Source organism: Petaurus breviceps, unplaced genomic scaffold (assembly GCF_028583685.1).
Source record: "Petaurus breviceps papuanus isolate PSGF00001 unplaced genomic scaffold, PetGlider_PUasm1.0 37, whole genome shotgun sequence".
In the NCBI taxonomy this organism is placed as follows: Eukaryota; Metazoa; Chordata; class Mammalia; order Diprotodontia; family Petauridae; genus Petaurus; species Petaurus breviceps.
In genome coordinates this window covers 19120758-19143152 of record NW_027186296.1, presented here as the reverse complement: position 1 = coordinate 19143152, position 22395 = coordinate 19120758, and the positions used below count along the sequence as shown (strand labels likewise).

Below are 22395 nucleotides of genomic sequence, written 5' to 3'. Positions count from 1 at the left end.
ACTAAACAGAAAACCCTTTTTGCTTGATCATGTATTGGAAATCTTTTAAAAATATATTAATTAGTCTGTTTTCCTAAATAATTGAATCTTTGATTCTGGATTTTGTAATATATCAGAGAAATCTTTCTGAATATAATGATTATTGTAAAATAATCAAAAGTAGGAGCTTGGGTTTGAATCTGTAATGTCTTAGAAGTTGAGTTTGGTTTTTTGTTATTGTTTTTTTTTTGTTTTGTTTTGTTTTGGCTTGAGGTACTTATATGAACTTGTTTTCTGTTGAATTGATACATTTCTTTAAAAACTGGATTCTAGCCAAGATGATAGTTAATTGAGGTTTGAGTATGCTTTGATATTTTGTTCATAATTAAAGTCATAGTTTTCCAGTTATTTTAAATTTCATGGATCTATAAATTAGTTAGAAAAAAACCCACAGCAGTGTGGAAAGAGGAACATTTGTAGTTGGCAGAAGTGGATTCAGATCTTGTTTTCCCTTCCTCTGTACCCCCTTCCTGCATTATGATCTCAGGGCCTCAGTTTCCTCATTTATAAAATGAGAGGATTGGATTATATGGTCTTGTCCATCTTTTAGATACATGATTCTATGCCTGTTTTAGAGCATTTTATGATCAGTTCTATTTTGAGATGATACTTGTATATTCTGCCTATTTTGTAGATTAAAAGAAAAGTTGGAGTTAGCAAAGATTTTTCCTAATCTACTCTTCTACCTTTCTATAATTTCCTTCCAGAAAAGATGGAAAATCAAGAACTTTGTTTTCATCATATTTTATGCAGTAATTTAACAAGACAGAAATGTGACTTATAAGTCACAGAAAATTGAAAAGCCTTTAACATCCTTTTTACAAAGATCCTAACCCACTCAATATGCTTGAATTTACCATAATCATACATATTTTTTTATTAATTCTACCTTGTTTCCTGTATTAGGTTGTAAGTTCCTTAAAACAGGAATTTTATTATTTCTAAAACATTTCAGTTCAGCAAATGCTAGGTAGGGACTAGCATAAAATACTCTCCCATATTTTAGCTCAGATTCATAGTTTACAGAAGGCAAATCTTTTACATAATACTATGCATCTTGGGTATTTAATAACTTCTTGTTGACTATAATGTTTTATAACCCCAAATGAAATTTTTAGTTTTTGTTGTAATTAAAAAATCAATTAAAAAATAAAGACTATGATAAATACTGTTTTCCCCTTAGAATTCACTTAGTACATTAGATACTATGGGAAGATTTGAAAGAAAGACGGGATAAAAATAAATATACAGGTTAGATTCCATTATATAGTACAGCGTATTCCTAGAGACTGTCCACATTATCCTAGCACATCATTGCCTTTAGTTCATAAGGTAGAATTTGGTTTCGTTTAGGTCAGTGTTGTTTTCTATTCTAGACCATTTATCTACCATAACATTTTCATAAGGTGGATGTTCTTATAAGGCAGTATCATAGAATCTGAAGACTTGTATTAACTTACTCTATCATGAACTCATTCTGCCCTTTAGTGTTATTTTTATTTATATTATTGTAGGCATTGTATATATTGGTTTTTTTATTCTACTTTCATCACAGTACATAAATTCATGTAAGTTTTCCTGTTCTCTGAATTCTTCATATTTGTCTTTCCTTACAGTACAATAATAATCATATATCACAATTTGTTCAAACATTTTTCGGTTAATATGAACCTACTTTCTTTGCTAATTTTTTTCCATGAAGTGTTATATCTATTTTGATAATATCTGAGATTCTTCTTTCCGTCTTTGACCTTTGTGGGGGACATGAGTAGTACTGGGTTGTGAATCATTTAATGCATTTTCTTACTTACCAGAAACACATAAAATAGGGGGTGGGACTTGAGCTGACCCTTTAAGAATTGGTGAAAATATGCTGAGAAGACACTATGGACAGTTGCAATAACTTTAATATCAAATTAGTTGTTGATTCCTCAGAGTAGGAAATGGAAAAGGAAAAAGCCATTGTCCTTAATAATCATGATTTCTAAAAAAATTTAACATTTAAAACCATCACCATTAGGAGGAGACTAAAGAATCCAGAATTCCCTGTTGCAGTCAATACTTGATCTTTCCAAGTAGAGAGATGGTAGACAGCCAAAGATAACATTGGTTTAGAATTCAGACTCATTTGTAAAACTGTGGAGGAAGACGTTCAGTTATCACAATTAACATTGCCTTATAAAACAGTGAAAAGCAATGAAAGTGAAAACAAATCTAAAGAAAACTTGGAATGAGACTCAAACTTTGTCATCCTAAGAGCATTTAAAGGTGAATCATAACATTTTAGAATTATAAAAGAACTTCTAGGGACATAGATCAAACCTTAGCCCCAAAAGAATCCCTTCTCTACAACAGAACAGATAAATGACCACCTAGGGCAAGGGTTCTTAACTTTCTTTGTGTAATGGATCACTTTTACAGTCTAATGAATCCAATTGATACCTTCTCAGAATGATGTTTTTAAATGCATGAAATAAGATACTTAAGATTACAAAGAAAACCAATTATATTGAAGTATGTTTATCCTGTATCTAAGAAAAAAACCCACCAAATTAATGAACTCCTTGGTTGAGTCTCCAATCTAGGGTTTACTTAAAAGTCGTCCAGTGAGGAAGAATCTATCACCTCCTAGGGCAGCCCATTGAATTTCTGGATTGCTCTGATTGCTGTAACTCTGACATTAAACCCAAGTTGGGCTCTTTCCAACTTCTGCACATTGCCCCTTGTTCTTCCCTCTAGAGCCAAACCAAAAGTTTAATCCTTCTACATGGTATCCCTTCATGTACTTTTAATTTAAATTTTATTATTTGACATTCTCTTTATCAACTTTTTTTAGGGTATGAATATTTTGTCATTACAGTCACTTTCAGATATAACCCTCTTTCCCTCTAACTATCCCTTCCTGCCAAGAACCTTCCCCTGTAACAAAGAAAAAACAAGTCAGTTGAACAAAAATAACTGACATCAAGCCTGACCTCTGACATCATATGCAACATTCCACAGCCATAGGGATGTACATTTCTTTCTCTTTTTTTGTAAATAGTATTTTATTTTTTCCAATTACATGTAAAGACAGTTTTCAACATTTCATCTTTGTAAGATTTTGAGTTCTGAATTTTTCTCTCTCCCTACCTTCCCTCCTCTCCCTCAAGATGGCAAGTAATATGATATAGGTTATATATTTGCAATCATGGAAACATATCTCTACATTAGTCATGTTGTGAAAGAAGAAACAGAACAAAAGGGAAAAGCCACAAAAACCCCCCAAAAGTTAATATGTTTCAATCTGCATTCAGATTCCATACTTCTTTCTTTGGATATGGATAAAATTTTCTGTTGTGAGTCTTTTGCAATTGTCTTGGATCATTTTATTGCTTAGACAACTAAGTCAAATCATAGCTGATTATCTCACAGTGTTACTGTTATTGTATACAAGGTTCTCCTGGTTCTACTCACTTCACTTAGTATCAATTCATGTTAAGTCCAGGTTTTTCTGAAAACTGCCTCCTCATCATTTCTTACACACAATAGTGTTCTGTTAGATTCATATACTGCAACTTGTTCAGCCATTCCTCAATTAAAAGGCATTCCCTCAGTTTCCAATTTTTTGTCACCACAAGAGGAACTGCTATAAATATTTTTGTACATGCAGGTCCTTTTGCTTTTTTTAATGATCTCTTTGGGATACAGACCTAGTAGTTGGTATAGACTTTTGGGCATAGTTCCAAATTGCTTTCCAGAATGGTTATATCAGTTTCACAAGCCCACCAGCAGTGCATCAGTGTCCCAATTTTCCCAAATCTCCAACATTTGTAATTTTCCTTTTCTATCATGTTAGCTGATCTGATCGGTGTGAGGTGGTGCCTCAGAGTTGTTTTAATTTGCATATCTCTAATCAAGTGATTTAGAGGATTTTTAATGTAACTATAGATAACTTTAATTTCTTCATCTGAAAACTGCCTGTTAATATCCTTTGAACATTTATCAGTTGATAAATCAGTCTTATAAAATTGACCCAGTTTTCTATATATTTTAGAAATGAGTCTTTATCAGAAACACTTGCTGTAAACAGTTTATCCCATCTTTCTGCTTCTGTTCTAATGTTGGTTGCATTGACTTTGTGCAAAACTTTTTAAATTTAATGCAACCAAAATTATCCATTTTTATAATATTCTCTGTCTCTTGTTTGCTTGTAAATTCTTCCCATCTCCATCAATCTGATTCCTTGCTCTCCTGATTTGCTTGTGATATCACCCTTTATGTCTAAATGATATACCCATTTGAACCTTATTTTGGTATGTGGTGTGAGATGTTGGTCTATGCCTAGTTACTGCCATACTATTTTGCAATTTTCCCAGCAGTTTTTGTCAAATAATGAGTTCTTATCCCAGAAGTATTTGGGTTTATCAAACAATGAATTACTGTAGGCATTTACTGCTGTGTCTTGTGTACCCAATCTATTCCAGTGATCCACTGCTGTACTTCTTAGCCAGTACCATATAGTTTTGATAATTGCTGCTTTATAATATAGTTTAGATCTGGTAGGGCTAGGCGCGGGAGGTACATTTTTTAAACTTTTCTGCATTCACGATTGGTTGTTAGGATTGCACAGCATTTCCATTTCATTTTATTTTTCCTTTTATTTATGTTGTAGTCATTGTGCAGTATACACACACACACTCACACTTTCCAAGTTCTCTTGGTTCTACTTTGCCTTCATATGTACTTGAGACAGCATCTTCCCTATGCTTTCCCCCATACCCTGGTTTTCTTTTTGTCTCCCCCCCCAAAAAAAAAAGAAAATCCCCATTTTTTTACTTGTTCCTCATATAGTATAGACTCAAATCCCTTTTTACCATCTTGTTTATCCTTCTTTGGATATTTTCCAACTTATTAGTATCCTTCCTATTGTGGTCTCTAGATCTGAACATTATATTCCAGATAGGGTGGAGTATAACAGTACTGTCACCTCCTTATTACTGTAAGCAGTTCCTTTCAGTGTGTCTTGATGTTAGTATTCCCATTTTTGTCTGTCATCTCACCCTGATTGACTCATTGCTCTTGTAGCCCATTAAGATCTTTTTTCAGATAAACTGAACTGTCTCACCATACCTCCCACACCAGGGGAACAACAAATAGACATAAAGTGGAGCAAATTTGTCACTTTATAGGACTGCCACATTTAAATTTTAATACCTCATGCACCAGAGTGTCAAAGGAAGAAGCAGAAATGATTCTTGAGAAGACAGATTAAGGAGAGCTGGTTGGATAAGACTAGGAATATAGAGGAAATCTGTGCTGCAGGAGACAGTCTTGAAAGCTCTGAGGTGTTGCTTTACAAACATCTCAGAGGGTAAGATGACAGAATATTGGGAAAAAATTATGTATAAAATAATCAATATTCTCCCAGAAGGATCAAGTGAATACCTATCTACCAGCTTATATGCCAATTTTTTCATTAGTAAAAGTCTTTACAAGAGAAATTTGAATATGTATCCAGGGTATCCTCAATGGAAACATGAGAAGGGTATAGCAGGCTTTTGCAAACGTTATTCTTAAGAAAACTTCACCTTTGCTGTTAAAGTTTGCTGTAAGATCCCGAGCACACCAGATCCTGCTGTTTGTTGTTTGCAGATTTTTTTGAAAAAATACTTAGTACTCAGTAGATCAAAATATAATCTTTTAAGTCTCTTTCATCAAGGAATCTTTGATGATGTATTAAGATTACACAAGATTGTTTGAAGAATATAACTACAGAGATAATTAACATTTAGTGATTGATTATTTTCAAGTGAGGCATAAAGCAACTAGGCGTTTCTTCATAGATTTTCATCAGGAGTCTTGTCCAACCACTGTTCCCTTTTCTTCCCAAGTACTATTTCTACTTTTTTATTTAGATGTTTACCATTGTCCCAAAGAGTGACATAACCAGGATCCAATTGGAAAAGAGATTCAGGATAGGTTTTCCACATAATCTCTTTTTGTGGATGATACTGTACTTCCACATAATCTCTTTTTGTGGGTGATATTATAACTGATTACAAGTTCCAGAAAATATGACTCCTTTCCAGTGGGATCCATAATTATTCAAAAGAGATTGGCCTAATAATCAATAAAGAAAAAACTAGATGAAAAGTCTGTAATGACTTGCAGTTGAATTTCCTAATAGGCCACATTTAGGTACATAAGGCAAAATGAGGTAAGAAGCATTTATTAAGGAAGCATTTACTATGAGTCAGGCACTGGGGATATATATATATATATATATATATATATATACAAGAAAAAAGAATGACAGTTCCTACCCTCAAGGAGCTTTTATTCTAAAGGGGGACGACAACACATAAAAGGGAGCTGAAAAGTGGGGAAGGGATGAGTAAAGAAGGTATTTACAGGGGGCATGGTGGCAAAATTAAATGCTTCTGGGAGGGGAAAGAAACCTGTGACACATCTCCAAAATGGAAGCCCTCTGAAGGAACTTAATAATTGGAAAAAGGAGACTGGCTTGGCAAAAGAATGTTCCAGAGTGATTAGGCAACTGAGTTATGGTGCTGAAATTCAGAGAATCAGAATACCTAGGAGGGGAAGAAAACATGGCCAAATTGGTTCATCTTGAAAATACATACAAATTAGATTAAAAATCTTGGAATGCCACAAACTCCAAAGTCTCGGTTGTAGATGTTTCAAAGGGAAATGTAAAAAAGACATGGTAGACTCTAATCTACCCTACGCAATTATATGCCCAAGTGATCTTCCTAAGTGCATGTCTGACCATAGCATCTCTTTCCCAATAAACTCTATTGCTTCCATATTACTTTTAGGAGCAGATATTCAATCCTTTGTCTTTTAAAGCCATTCAAAATCTAGTGCCTTCTTACCTTTAGTTTTCTTATGCATTACTCCCTTCCACACATTCCCAATTCAGTAACACTACCATTCTTGTTTTCCTTGAATGAACTAAATCAAAGAAAAATACAGCTTGGGCACTAATTCAACTGGAATTCCTGGAAGAAGTAGAAGCAAGAATTTTTTTAAGAATTTAAAATGTTTTTACAAATGAAAGAGTACTGAGGGGCAGAGTCAAGATGGCGGAGCAGAAACAGGACTTTCCTTGGGTCTCCGACTTCCACCTCCTCCATTTCATGTAAAAGATGACTCTGAACAAACTTTGGAACTACAGAACCCACAAAATGACACAGAGAGCTAACTTCCTGCTGAGGACAGCCTGGCAGGCCAGCAAGAAGCGGCCAGTGCAGCACTCTGGGAGCTGCCCAGCTCTGCTTGAGCCAGAGGTTTTAGCCTCAGGGCAGCCACAGTCAGCCACCAGTTGGAGGGACTTCAGATCACCAGCAGCTGTGGTGGTTTCCAGAATTATCAACCCATAGATGCTAAGACAAAGTGAGAGGTCAGTGCAGTGTGGACTTTGGGATCCGGTAGTTTGGGAGTGTGGTCCGGCCTTTATCCCCTGGAGGGAGAAGTTGCTGAGGCACCATGGCAGTTCAGCCACCACCATGTGGCAGCTTCTGCTCCTGGCCTGCAGATTGTAGGGGGACCAAGTGATCAATATGAGAGGTAATCTCTCTTGCTTTAACCTGCTTGGATCTGGATTTAGGTCTAGGGTGGAGGTCCTCAGGTGTGTGAGAAGTTTGCCAGAGCATATGGAGGCTCAGAGAGGGCACCCAACTAATACCTTCAGCAGCTGAGAAAACCCCAGTGATTGGGACAAAGCTCCTTTGTCTGGTAGCAGAGTCCTACTGTGACAAAAAGCCCCAAAGTCAAGTAATTGAATGGCAATATGAGCAGGCAAAGGAAGCAAAGCTCGCAGAGCAATCCAACTTTACACTCCTATTTTGGGGCCGAAAATGATCAAAGCATGGAACAGGAGGAAGACATTGAAGTCAGAACTCCTGCACCAAAAGCTTCCAAGAAAAATCGAGCTGGCTACAGGCCACAGAGGACCTTAAGAAGGATTTTGAAAACCAAATAAGAGAAGTGGAGGAAAAATTGGAAAGAGAAATTAGAACAATGCAAGTAAATTATGAAATGAGAGTCAACAACCTGACTGCAGAAAATAACACCTTAAAAAAATAGACTAACTCAAATGGCAAAAGAGGTCAAAAAGGCAATGAGGAGAAGAATGCTTTAAAAAGCTGAATTTTCTAGATGGAAAAAGAATCTCAAAAGTTAACTGAAGAGAATCATTCCTTCAGAATTAGATTGGAGCAAATGAAAGAGTACTAGAGGAAAATGCAAAAGAAATAAGAGTTATGGCAGAAAGAAATGGAAGTAGAATTAACAACTTGGCGCAAGGTACAAAACCTTGCTCAAACAACAAACTCCCTAAAAGTAAGAATAGAATAAATAGAAGCCCAGTGACTCCATAAAACAAATATTAAAATGAAGTCAAAGGACTGAAAAAAAATAGAAAAAAATGTAAGATATGAGTATGCTCTGAAATCATACCAAAAACAAGAGACTTGGAAAACAGATCAAGGAGAAAAAAATCAATATTCATTAGACTACCTGAATGTCATTCCATGGCCAAAAAAGAGCCTAGAAATATTTTAATAAATTGTAGAAGAACTACCCTGATCTCTTAGAACTAGAGGAAAAAGTAGAAATAGAAAGTATCTGTCAGTCATTACTTGAAAGAAATCCCAGGCTGAAACCTTCCAAGAACATTATAGCTGAAATCTAGACCTCTCAGGTCAAAGGAAAAAAAGTACATCAAGGAGCAAAGAAAATTCAAGTACTGAGGAGCTAAAGTTGGATGGTACATGATTTAGCAGCCACTACCATCAAGGAGTATAGAGCTTGGAATATGATGTTCTAGAAGGCAAAAGATATAGGCTTACAGCCAAGAATAACTTACCCAGCAAAACTGAGTATAATCGTGGGGGGGGGGGAATGGATGTTTTTTAAAAAAAATATTTGTTTTTAGTTTTCAACATTCACTTCCATAAGTTTTAAATTCTCTCCACCATCTCCCCAGGATGTTGTGAAATCTGATATGGGTTCTACATATACATTCTTGTTTAACATTTTCACATTAGTCATGTTATATAGAAGAATTAGAATGAATGAGAGGAACCACGAGAAAGAAAAGACAAAACAAAAAAAGAGAGCCAATAGTATACTTTGTTATGGATTCAGACTCTATGTTTCTTTCTATTTCTTTCTCTGGATATGGATGGAATTTTCCATCATGAGTATTTTTGAGTTCTTTTAGGTCCTTGCATTGCTGAGAAGAGCTAAGTCTATCAAAGTCAGTCATTGCACAGTGTAACTGTTACTGTGTACAATGTTCTCCTGGTTCTGCTCACTTCACTCGGCATCAGTTTGTAGGTTCATATAAGTCTTTCTAGGTTTTTCTGAAGTCTGCCTTCTCATAATTTCTTATTGCCCAATAGTACTCCATTACATTCATGTACCACAACTTGTTCAGCCATTCACCAATTGATGGGCATCCCCTTAATTTCCAGTTCTTGGCCACCAAAAAAAGTTGCTATAAATATTTTTGTACATGCCGGTCCTTTTCCCATTGGAAAAATGGATATTTAATGAAATAGAAGACATACAAGCATTATTTATTTATTTCCCTTTTTGGAGGGGGGGAAATCCGGAGTTAAGTGACTTGCCCAAGGTCACATGGCTAGTAAGTGTTAAGTGTCTGAGGCTGGATTTGAACTCAGGTCCTCCTGACTCTAAGGCCAGTGCTCTATTCACTGTGCCACCTAGCCACCCCCATACAAGCATTTCTGATGAAAAGATCAGAGCTGGGAAGAAACCTTGAAGGTCAAACATGAGTTAAGAAAAACATAAAAAGGTAAACCTGAGTAAACAATCATAGGAAAATAAAGACAAATTACTTACATTCTAATGTGGGAAGATGATACATATATCCTATTGAATTCTATCAGCATTAGGGGTCATCTGTAGAGGTAATCTAATTAGACTGAAGACCTGGATTGGTTCTGTTATGTTTTTTTTTTTATAACTGAAAACTCCAATAATTTTTTAATTTTTAATTTCAAAATGATATTAACAATCAGGAAACAGAAGGATTATATAACTGCCATCAATGGAAATGCAAGTATATCAAAAAAGAGCAATTCTCACAGATTTTTAAAGTTACTTCTTCAAAACATGATGCATAAATTATGCACTGACAGAGAAGTAGTGTACATGAAGGTAACAATCAATGTGTATGTGTGTGTATCCCTTTGGAAAGTAAACAGAACTCAGAATTGTAAATTCCAGACAGTGCTTGTTATCAGACTATTGTTTCCTTCAAAGAGCTCTGGAAGTGAATATGTTACTACTTTCTGTAAGTGATTCTGAATAATGTGTCCACAGAATTCTGGTCTCCCTGGATCACCAATCAGCACTTTTGTTCCATGAGTCCAAATGGATTTCCTCAACCATTGAAGAACTCTATCTGAAAGGTCTTCATCATAAAACATCTCCTAGGACAATGAGTTCCCACTTAACTGGTTCTGAGTCCAAGATGTTTTTAGTTAAAATGGGAAGGGGGTTCAGTTTATTTAATTTGCAGTTCAACACAGTAGCCATACCTGCAAACATCGAAAAAAAACCTATTATTGCAATGTTCCAAATTCATAGACCCCAAGTTCTGGTTGGAGCTTGGCCTCCTGGCCAATAGATTGTCCAGTAGGGATCACTGTAGGATAAGTCAGCTCTTTCCCACCAGAACCTGCATTGTGGTGTCAAAAGCCACAGCTGGATTTCTGGGGTAAGGTTTCTACTGTTGGTCACTTCAGTGTTCAACTCCAGGAAGGCTTGGACTTCTGAGTAAAAAATATTTCTGGAAGCTCTGTAGAGAAAGTATCTCCAAGGAAAAGAGGCATAACTGCTACTTCTCAAACTCTTCAGAAAAATACCAACAAAGCTCCTGACAGGCAGTGGAAACAACATTCATCCTCTGCACAATGCCATCAGCTCTTTCTTCCTTGCTCACAAATCCCGACTAGAAGCTGGGTTCTTCCTTCCCCCATCCCAGGCAACTCCCGGTTTTGTTATGTTTTAATGATCTTAAGAGAAGAAATGAAAGAGAAGAGAGGAGGAATATATTGGGGATGGGGAAGGGAAAGGAATATTAGGGAAGGTTATTGCACATACATAATCAGTCTGTACAAGTAGACATCTGTATAAAAAAGGAGCACAGTGGGTAGGTAGAAGGGAGTGGTCCTGACACAAACCTCACTCATTCTGACTGGTTATATAGGATAGAAGAATACATGCATGTGCACACACACACACAATTGGATACCAAAATACATTTCACACTACAGGAAGATTTTTTTTTTTTTTTGCTTTTTGGGAGGGGGGAATGCAGGGCAGTTGGGGTTAAGTGACTTGCCCAAGGCTAGTAAGTGTGTCTGAGGCTGGATTTGAACTCAGGTCCTTCTGACTCTAGGGCCGGTGCTCTATTCACTGTGCCACCTAGCTGCCCCAGGAAGACTCTTTGAAGTGAGAAAGAATAAGAATCTGAGGGGGAGTTAGGGAATAGTTGAACAAGTTATAGTATATAAATATAATGGAACATTATTGTTCTACAAGACATGAAAGGGATGGTTTCAGACATACCTGGGAAGACTTAATGAGTCGACAAAACCAGGAGAACAATATATATTATATTAGGACAACAACATGGTAAAGACAAGCAACACTGAAAGAATTAGGAACTCTGATTTGTGTAGTGACCAAATTACAATTCTAGACGACTAATCTTGAAACAAACTACCTACTTCCTGATATAGGTGAAGGATTTAGAGCCCAAGGTAAGACATTTTTCGTTTTTGGACATTGCCAGTGTGCAAATTTGTTTTGCTTGACTGTACATGTTTGCTGTGGGGATTTTGTTTTTTCTGTCTTGTGTGTGTGTGTGTGTGTGTGTGTGTGTGTTCGTTTTGGGAGGGTTGTAATAGGAAGGAGAGAGAAGGATTTTTGTTGATTGAAAACAATTTCTAATTAAAAATATTACCTCATTTTATTCTCACAACCACTCTGTTGTGTCCAGTAAACTGTATACCTTGAGAAATCTGCAGGGATCTTTTTCCTCAGGGGTGTGGGTGGGACAAATGTAATATTTTGTGTTTAACTCTGGAACTTGTAGCTATCCTTGATTTATTGTGGGATGTTTTGAGTAATCATAATTATGCACAGTCCTGCTATAACTTGACATATGTGTTCACAAGAAGCACAACACAAGGCAAAATGGTGGAATAAAAACCCCAGAGCTAATGGGGAAAATGGGGTTAGGAGCACAAAAACTTTTGGCAGTGGCACATTTCAAAAAGCATAGTAACCTAATAAGTTTAGTAACACAGTTTTATAGATATTATATGGTTAAGAAATGCATAAATATTATAATAAACAGTGGACCTTGGACTGTTGCTTCTGTGTGCCCCAGTTCCTATAGGGCTAGGCTGGCAGTGTCTTTCTTAAGCTGAAGCAGGCCACAACTCTTGGCAGAAAATGTGTGTCTTTGAGTGGTGGACCAGGCCTTTTCTACTCACAGTTCCTACTGTACCAGAAGATTATATAATTCATGTGGCACTTTAACTTGATAAAAACCTGGAGATTGCTGATGGAATTTGGTGTTGGAAGGATTGCAGCTTGTGAGTTATTGCGATGTGGTTCAGTTTTCTGTATTCTTGTAGTTTCTCCAGGAAGAAATCTCCTAGAAGCAAACTTAAAATTCATGTTATGCTCAAAATATTCTTTTTGCAATATATTAATCACATTGGAACAAATTTGTGTTTTTGAAAAAAGTCTTATATCAGAACTAACTAAAGCTTAAGTCCCCATCCAGTGCATTCTCTTCCAATAGAACAGGTAAGAAGCACAGATCAATTGCAAAACACATAATTGGGGTAGAACAGCAAAGTAAGTAACGGGATGTCAGATTATAGGATCATTTTCAGTCTTCCACCACCTCCTTCTGTAATACATTTAGGGGTAGAATCTCCCACACACTCCCATACCAGTAAGGAGGGGGACACATCTAGCATCACTCCACACAGGAGAGCTGTGTCATGGCTAGAACATTGCTTATGTTTCTATCACCTGACAATTTTCCTCTTCCTTTTGCAGCTGCCTTGATATGAGAGCTTCCTTGCTGTTCTAACTCCATCCTGCCTCGTTGGCCATTATACATTGTGGCTCTACCTTCTATCATTGCTTTTTCTATCTTATACTATTGTATACTGCTTCTCCTTCAGTCTGGCACTGTCCTCTGCTGCTGCAGCTTTTACCTTAACCTTGTGTTATTGCTTTGTTGTAACACCACCGCTCCCCTTAATCCCTCCTGGTGATTAAGCAGACATCTTTTGTAATTTTTGTTAGAGAAACCTACATAACATTCAGCTGACACACAAAAGGATGACTTACATGGGTTTTTTTTTAAGGCCTTTTCTATCTAATCCCTGATGCTAAGAGGCCCCTAGTGCTCTGATTCAGAATAAGTAAAATTCTTTCATCTCTTCCCCATTCTAGAGTAAAGATTGTTAGCTCTAGATTCCACTGAATCTTTTTGAGGTTGAAGATAAACAGAGGCACTGCTTTTCATTTTTCATACCCCTAACTAGAGAGTGATCTTTGCTCTGCATTCCTGTCATCAAGTCAGATAGGTCCTTTTCCTCTTTCAATTGCCCTCTTGCTAGGGCTTTTCCTTGTTATTATAATGCTAGAGTTTGACTGTAATATGTTTATAAGAGTTTAATCTTGAATTCTCCCTGGTCAGAATGCTGTGTATTCTTTTGATTTGCTCATCATTACTTTGTTAATTCTACTAAGTTTCCTGGAACAATTTCCGAAATACAGTGTTCAGATTTTTTGTTTAATTTTTTTGTATGTCATATATTCAGTTATTGCATTTCTACCTATTCTCATGATTTTTCATTTAAATTTGTATGTTTCCAAAATCTTTTTAGCAATTCATTTATTTTCTGAACTTTTTTTCCAGTCCTGCATTTTTGTCAGTTTTGTTTTCTCCTTTAGCAAGTCTAGTTGGTTTTTTTAATATTAATTTTTTTGACTTTTATATTTTCCATTGTGGTTATTCATTTTCCCTTTTTCAACCATTTTTTGCTATCTTTTTATTCTAATTTAGGTTTTCATTGCTTTTTAAAAAATTCTCTACAAGATCTTTTTCATTTCTACTTGTGCTTTTTCTTACCCATTTTAATTCTTTCTCATTTTATCCATTTGAAGAAATCTCTTAGGAAGTAATTGTGTTGCTTTTTCCCGTCTGCCCTGTTTGTGTTATTTTGACTATTTCGATGGCTTAATTTTTTTAAAATTAGTATTAATGTATTTTACCATGCTTATTTTCTATTTTGTTTTCTTCTTTACCTTTTGTTTTTAACCATTTTCTTCCCTTTGATGTTAATCTTTGTTGTTTTTTGGAGGAGTTTTTGAAGAAATGGCTCATTTTGAACCTCTGACTTCATTATCTTGACTAGAAAGCCCTCTTAAGCACTTAATTAAGGGAGGTTTTTATTACCAGTCAGTATGCTTTTGATACTAAACAAATAGCTGAGCTGGATATGCTTATAAGAATATTATTTAAACAATCATGACTAATAAAAATTTTATGTCCATAGGGTGCATAGGCACTAAAGGTATACTAGGTATTAAAGAATTTGCATAATTTTGATTGGATAAGATTATAATCTTAAATTGCTAAGTAGACTATAAATAGAATGTGTAAAGTGCATATGTAACAAATAATACTAAATGTATATAATTAAGGTGAAATATTTTAATGTTTTCACAGGTCACTTGTGGAATAAGAACTTTTAGCCAAATTCATTAGTACAGTTTTAGTTTAGTTCACATTTGGTAATCAGATTTTCAAGAAACCAAAGTTAAGGATGGAGAAGAAAATGACTTCAGTATAGAGACAGAGCATTGACGTTATAATCAAAATTCTGCTTTTACTCTGCCATCTTGGCTTCACAAAATTATTGTCTTTCTTTAGACAGTATGACCTAGGAATGTTTGACATTATTTCTGAATATACAGTAGTATGTAAATCTAAATCTTTCTAGCAGTTTCAGATTAATAAATATCAAGGGTGACCTGATTTAGGAGAAAGCCATGACATGTTAGGTTCTTTTTGGTGCATATTGAGAGATACCTATAACATAATGAGTTGATGTTTTCTCAACTCAAATGTAAACTAATTCTACGATGTTCACAGTTTTGAGTTTTTATTTTTTGTTGAAGTTTTTTGTAAAGTTGAAATTTTTAGCCCCTAGTTAATTTAGCCACATTGTTTTCATAGTTTCTATTTTGTAAGAAGACTCAAAGAAATAAATATACCTAGAAAGACTGACTTATACTTATGTGTAAGAATTTGTAAATGAGTTTAACCACTCCTTTTCTGAGGTTATATAAATAGAAGTTTGAGTATGAAGGCACCAAATATGGAGTTAGAGGACTGGGTTCATTTTCTAACTGACAGCTCTGGTTGACCTTGAACAGATCCTAATTAGGTCTCAGTTTCTTCTACCATAAAGTGAGAATGGATGTTTTGCATGACTTCTGAAACCCCTTTTAGCTTTAAATGTGTTTTCTCCTTGGGTATGTTTATTTTTTTGAAAAAGGTAAATTTGAAGTATTCATTTGCCATCTCATTTATTGTCTTTTGCTTGGCTTAGTCAGTCAAGAGACGTTTATTAAACACTTGCTATGGGCCAAGGACTATGCTAAGTGTTGGGGATGCAAAGTATGAAAAAAAAAAAGGGCTGGCTTTGCCTTCAGGGAGTTTACAGTTCATGAAGCCAGAAAGAGGAGAAGACAGAGAGGAGGATAGAGAAGGTACTCAACTTTGGGATATAGTGGAAAAGTCAGAGACGTCCCAAAGTAGTGCAGCTGGGTGAGAAATGAGGATTTATTTTTGTGCCTTGAGAAAAACTATTGGTTAGACTTTGCTTTAGTCAGTGTTGGTCATAAATCCATCATGTACCTATGTTGTGAAATATGTGATCATAGTATAAAAAAAATTGTAAAACAACTTCAATAAACATTTATAGTACATATCCAACAGTTTGCCTTGATTCAAACAAGGCGTTTTGAATGTATGAATGAAGAATATGACCTGTGCTTTTGTTCACATACAGTTTATAACCAACTTCATTAAAGCAAATACCAAGGGTATATACAGGTTGCATGTTTAAGGAATGGAAATTTTTTTAAATTCAATTTTATTTTAATATTAGTTCTAAATTTTCTGCCCTCTATCTTTCCTTTCCCCATCCATTGAGAAGACAAGAAAACAAACTTCATTAAAGATATGAATACTCAAGCAAAAACCAATTCCTGCATTAAGAAGGAGGAGGAAAGAAAGAAAGAAAATGCTTCACTATATATTCTGAAGATCTTATGTTTCATGATGAGTCCTTTGAAATTGTGGTTTGTCATTGATCACAATTTAAGGAATAGCAATTTAAAGGGAAAGATTATTGTGGGGGTAGAGGTGATTTAGGGAAGGCTTTCGTAAAAAAACAGGAATCTTGAAATGGACTTTGAACTAAGAATAGGATTTGGATTCATGGTGGTGGGGGGTGGTGTAAGGACTTAATTAGAGGAGATTTTCCCTTTTGGAAAGAAGCGAGAGAGATGAGGTTCAAAAGGCAAAGAAGCATCTATTAATAGAAGACCTTAGTTGCCAGGTTGAGTTTGGACTTAGTTTATATGAAGAAAGGAACATTAGTGCAGTCCTAAGCAGGATAGTAATATGAAAAAAGCTTTATTTTAGAAATTATTTTGGAAACCATGTTCAAGATGGAATTGAGGGAGTGTGAATGGGTTTCCCAGAGACCATATTGACTTCTAATGCTGAAATTTTGCAGAGACATTATATCAGTGTCTTCACTTAACCATGCTAGATTATAGCTAAAGGAAATCGGTAATCAAGCATTTAAAAAAAATGTTTACTATGTGCCAAGTAATTGTAATTACATTGTGCTAAGTAATCTTATATTTTATAGATAATCTTAGAATTTGTGGATTGGAATAGTTTTGAGAATTCATCCTGTATAGTGGTTAGCAACCTTTAAATGTATGCATGTTACTCATTTAACTAAAATAAATGAATAGTTGTGCCTCTATATTGACTTCTCACTCAAACTGCTAGCTTTGGAGGTGGCATAAAATTAAAATCTAGATTAGTTCACATGCTATCCCTTTCCCTCATGATATAATTTCCATGCCACTCACTGAAGTACAAAGCTCCTCCTCCTCCTCCCCCCCCCCCCCCCCACCCTCCCCCTCCCCCCCCCCCCCCTCGGCTGCTGCTTCTTCTTCTTCTGCTTTTTGGAGCTCCTCTTCTTAATCATTCCCATTTGACATTTGCTGCCCTCTATTTTTTCCCATATGGCTTATTACTGCCATGTTTTCTAGGCAGTTAGATAGTGGACAGAATGTTGGGCCTGGAGTCAGAAAGATCCAAATTCAACTTCAGCCTCAGATTCTTACTAGCTGTGTGACCCTAGGCAAATTCACTTCAGTTTCTTCATCTATAAAATGAGGTTAATAACAGCACCTACCTCTTAGGGTTGTTGTGAGAATCAAATGAGATATTTGTAAAGCACTTAGCACAGTGCCTGTCACATAGTAGGCACTTTAAAGTGCTTTTCTTCTCCCCCTCCACCCCCCCAGCCCTCTCCAGCTTTTCCCTATTCCACATCTTTACCAAAGCATATTTGACTGAAAGATGTAGAGAATACAAGATCCCAATTTACTTACTGTTTGTTGACTCCAAAAACATTTTATTTGGTAGAGCAAAAGCTTTCCCTTCCTCCCTCCAAAGCTTTTCTTTAAGAAATGTTTCAAGATTTCTTGAAGATATAATAGAAATAGTCTTATTTGACAAACTTTGATTTTTAATATCAAACAAGGCATAAAATAGGGAGATGTATGCTCACTAAGGGTATTTGCTACTGTCATGGAGGAGAGGTAGCAAAGAGGAATTCTTAACTTTGGTGAAATCTTGACATTGTAGACTTCCCTACATAACATCTACAGTTGCTTAAATGAATTTAACCAAACACTATCTTTGGGGAAAAAAAACAAGGATATGAAAAATTCTCTTTGTCCAAATAAACGATTTATGGTTGGATGGATAATCAGTATATGTATTTTATACATATACTGATCGTTGACAGGGTGTTGTACTCACAAATGAACAGACCTGTACAACTTGTCAGTAAGTAGGGGCCAAAGTTAAAATAGGCTAAACTTCTTCAGATAGGTTGAAGTTGGCTTTGGATATGTTGATTTCAGGATGTCTATGAGATATCCAGTTTGAGATGTTTAATAGATAGTTGGAGAAGTGAGACTAGAGGCCAAGACCAAAAGTAAGGCTTGTAAGATCAGAAAATCATCTTCAAAAATGTCATAATTGAATCCATGGGAGCTGATGAAAGCAACATTTGAAATAATATAAAGGCAGATGAAAAGAGAGTCCAGCAAAGAGCCCTGGGGGACATCCATGGATAGTGGGTGTGACTTGCTTGAATATCCAGCAGAGGAGTCTGAGAAGGAGCAATCAGACTGGTAGGAGAACCCGGAGAGAGTAAGTTAAGAAAACCTAAAGAGAAAAGAGTTTCAAGGAGAAGAGGATGATTGACAGTGGCAAAGGCTACAAAGAGGTCAAGGAGGATGAGAATTAGAAATGGCCAGTGGCAGTGAAGAGATCACTGGTAACTTTAGGGAGAGTTGTTTCAGTTGAATAATGAACTAGATTGCAGTTTAGAAGAGAGTGAGAGGACATGAAGTGGAGGCCCTTAATGAAGATGGTCTTCTCAAGTTTAGCTACAAATGGAAGGAGAGGTAGCTCCCAGAGATGGTTAGATCAAGTAAGTTTTTTTTTTTTTTTTGAGAAAATTTGAGACAAAGGTGTGTAGGCAGTAGGAGCCAGTAGATAGGGAGAATTTGAGGATGAGAGAGAGTAGGAATGATAAAAAAAGAAGTCTGTTAGAGAAGGTGTGACCAGATGTGATCAAGGGTACATGTAGAGGGGTTTGCTTTGTCAAGAAGGTCTGCCTCTTCAGAGGTGAGAGCACAGTTAGTGAGGGAAGACATGAATGGGATAAAAATAGGAGGAGGAAAGAAAGCTATATTTGTTTTTTTTTTTCTGTGAAATATGAAGCAAGGTTGTCAGCTGAGAGGGCAGGGGTGGGGAAGTTGTGGTAGGATTGAAGAGGAATGCAAAGGTTGGAAAGAGTTGCTGTAAATGGTATAGTGAGTTAGGGAAGTGTAGGATTGTCTTGCTACAGTGAGGCTCCAGTTGAGATTGTGTAGCACATTTGTAGTGAACCCAGTCAGGATGGTTTTGTGATTTTCTCCAGCTTCACTGAACGAGCAGGACATCAGTAGGAGTGAAGGCAGTGAATAGTGGGAACAATGCAAGGCTGAAGGTTGGCAGGTCAAGATCATTGATAGATTAAAGGAAGAAGTGATTCAAGAGAAGAAGACAGTATAGAATTGAACTGGTTCATTGAGGATTCAGGATGGGAAAGGGAAGAGAATATAGTCAATGAAGGAGTGACAGACTGAGAAAGAGCTAAGGAGGAGAGTCACTGAATGTTGTGCTCAGGACAAAAAATAGAATTAGAGATAGCAAGGCAGAGGAGAATTGGGATGACCACTGATTGTTAATAAATAATGGAATTTCAGAATTCATGAACTTAGAAGTAGAACACTTATAGGTGATGACAAGATAAAATGTGTGACCATTTCTGTGTGTAGCTGATGTTGGATGTAGGATTGGGTGTTAGGGAATGAATTAAGTTGAGGAAATGTGAAGTTAAGTTATTTGAGGAGTTAATTAATGTGTATGTTGGGCATTAGGAATGCCCTAATATGACAGTAGGAGTTGGGGAGGAGATAATGACTAGGAACCAGGCACTGAACTTGTTGAAGAAAGGAGAGTGACCTGAAGTTCAGTCAGTTATAGCAACCACTTTCTCGATTAGGTCATAAATGTGGAATAAACCTCAAAGGAGGAGACACCACCACATGATGATAGTAGAGGGAGAGCTTGGAAGTAGTAGTGGGGAGCAAGGAGTATTCAAACTCCCCAACTCAACCTGTGAGTTTAGGTATAAATGAAAATGCAACCACGTGCTGTAGGAATGGTAGCCAAGACTATGTCACCAGAAAGAAATCAGGTCTCTTCCAGTATAAAAGATGGGAAGGGTGAAAAAGGGAAAAGGTTTAAAATGAAAACAAATTGTTACCTATGGAACAGACATCTAAGAGCACAGTGGGAAGTGGTTAGCTTTAGAATGGGATGTTGGTGGGATTGATTTGAGGCAAACAGAAATAAGAGAGCCTTCAGTGGGGGAAGGAGAACAGGATTTGAGCTATGACAGCCAGGAGTTCAGAATCACTGGGATGGGGAGGAGATGGTAGGTTCACAAGCACTTTATAATTTTAGACCATACTGGACTTCCTAGTCCTACATAATTCTGCCATGTTCATAGCTTTTCACTTTGTCAGAGGAAGCTCCAAAACTGACCAGGAATTTTCTTGGTCCATTGAAATTGATGATGAGAATAGATAACCTCAGGGATTTCTGACCTAATATCAACTGGAAATCATTTATCATGAGATTTAGAACTAGAAAGAACCTTAGAAGTATTTAGCCTGACTCCCTCTTTTTTTTTCTTTTTGGAGGGGGGAGGAGGGCAGGGCAGTTGGGGTTAAGTGACTTGCCCAAAGTCACATAGCTAGTAAGTGTGTCAAGTGTCCGAGGCCAGATCTGAACTTGGGTCCTCCTATATTCACTGCACCACCTAGCCGCCCCCGATTGTTAATATCTTAAAGCATTAACAGCTTGACCAGGAATTTACTGTCAACTCAAAAGTCTATTTTCTTCATCAGTGTTAGGAGAGTGACATAAATACATCCATCACTTTAGTACACATTGTACACTGTGAAGAAATGAAAACGACATTTGAGAAGATAAATTTGGGAAGAGAATATCTAAAAAGAAATTTATGCTGAGAATAATAGAGTTTTAGAGGAAGTTGGGGTTCAGATTTCCAAGATATCTCTAAGAGAGGAAGATTATAAAAGAGTAGAAAAGATCACAATTATTATCAAAAAAAGGTAATTGAGAAGACCAGCAACTATTGAGCCATATATCTAATTTTCATCCATATAGTGTTAATGTTCTCATCTGAGTTATACTTGATGAAAACACGAGAGAAAAAGAATTTTACTTATTAATTTCTATAGCTAACCACATCTTCATATTTGTAGTTCATAGTTGACTAAGATAGTAGAGATCATAAAATCCTTCCTTGCATGGTATTTTAAAACAAGATTTGACTTGGTAGAACAAAGTCATGCCTTTAGGACTTACTTCTTGCTTCTACTCCACCTTCTTGACTCCACCCCCAAAAGTAGTTGGGGTTTTTTTTTTGCTTTTTGGAGGGCAGTTGGGGTTAAGTGACTTGCCCAAGGTCACACAGCTAGTTTTTGTGTTAAATATCTGAGGCCAAATTTCATCTCATGTCCTCCTGACTCCAGGGCCGGTGCTCTATTCACTGCGCCACCTAGCCAGCCCTAGGACTCACTTCTAACAAGGTGGCTCTCATGTCCGTTTGTTTGCATCTCAGACTTTCCTCCCTGTGTGTCCTTGGGAGTCAAAATATGTGCCAGATACACTTGTAGATAAGGAGACCATCATATCTTCATGGTCTAGCAGTTCCCAAGGGAAAAGAATGTGACTTTTGCCTCCCCTTCAGGAGGGAGTTTTGTCTTTTTCCACCTTTACTGCACCTTTTTCCTCCCATGCCATGCCCCTTTAGGTGGAGATTCTGTTATTTCCTACTTCCTTTGTCCTGCTGTCATAAATATGCAAACTTTGGTAAGAACTGTGAAACTCTTTGCTCTGGCTTTGAGTTCCACAGTATGTAATAAACCTAGTTTTCATATAAGTTTGTGAAGTTGTGATTTCCTGTTTGTAGAATTCAGGAAAAGGAATCTTCTTGACTACCAGGCCCAGTACTCTATCCTCTGTGCCACCTAGCTGTTTAAAGAAGTTTGAGTTCAGTTGTCAACATAAATTTGAGGTAGTAGCATGTCATTTTAAGTAGTAATCTAAGTGAGTCCCCAGCAGGTAATTGGAAATGGAGGAGAGATTGGGGTTTGGAAATACAGCCATTCTGTATTTGGTTAGAAGTGATCATTGAAGCCAAGTGAGTGGGGAGAGAGAGACAGAGAGAGAGAGAAAGAAGTGCATGTGAGTGTGTGAACACTAGAGTGATAAAAGGCTATGATATGTCATTCTGGGCATGAAGAAGATTAAGGAATAAA

General features: G+C 36.5%; 1 protein-coding gene and 1 pseudogene across 7 annotated transcripts in view; one reads left to right on the top strand and one right to left on the bottom strand.

The window, feature by feature from the left end:
* The window catches only part of GABPB1 (GA binding protein transcription factor subunit beta 1), a 78145-nt gene that overhangs the window by 6525 nt on the left and 49225 nt on the right, over positions 1–22395 (top strand). The gene's annotated exons all lie outside the window — the stretch shown is intronic.
* Positions 10094–11234, bottom strand: LOC138168493 (electron transfer flavoprotein beta subunit lysine methyltransferase pseudogene; annotated as a pseudogene).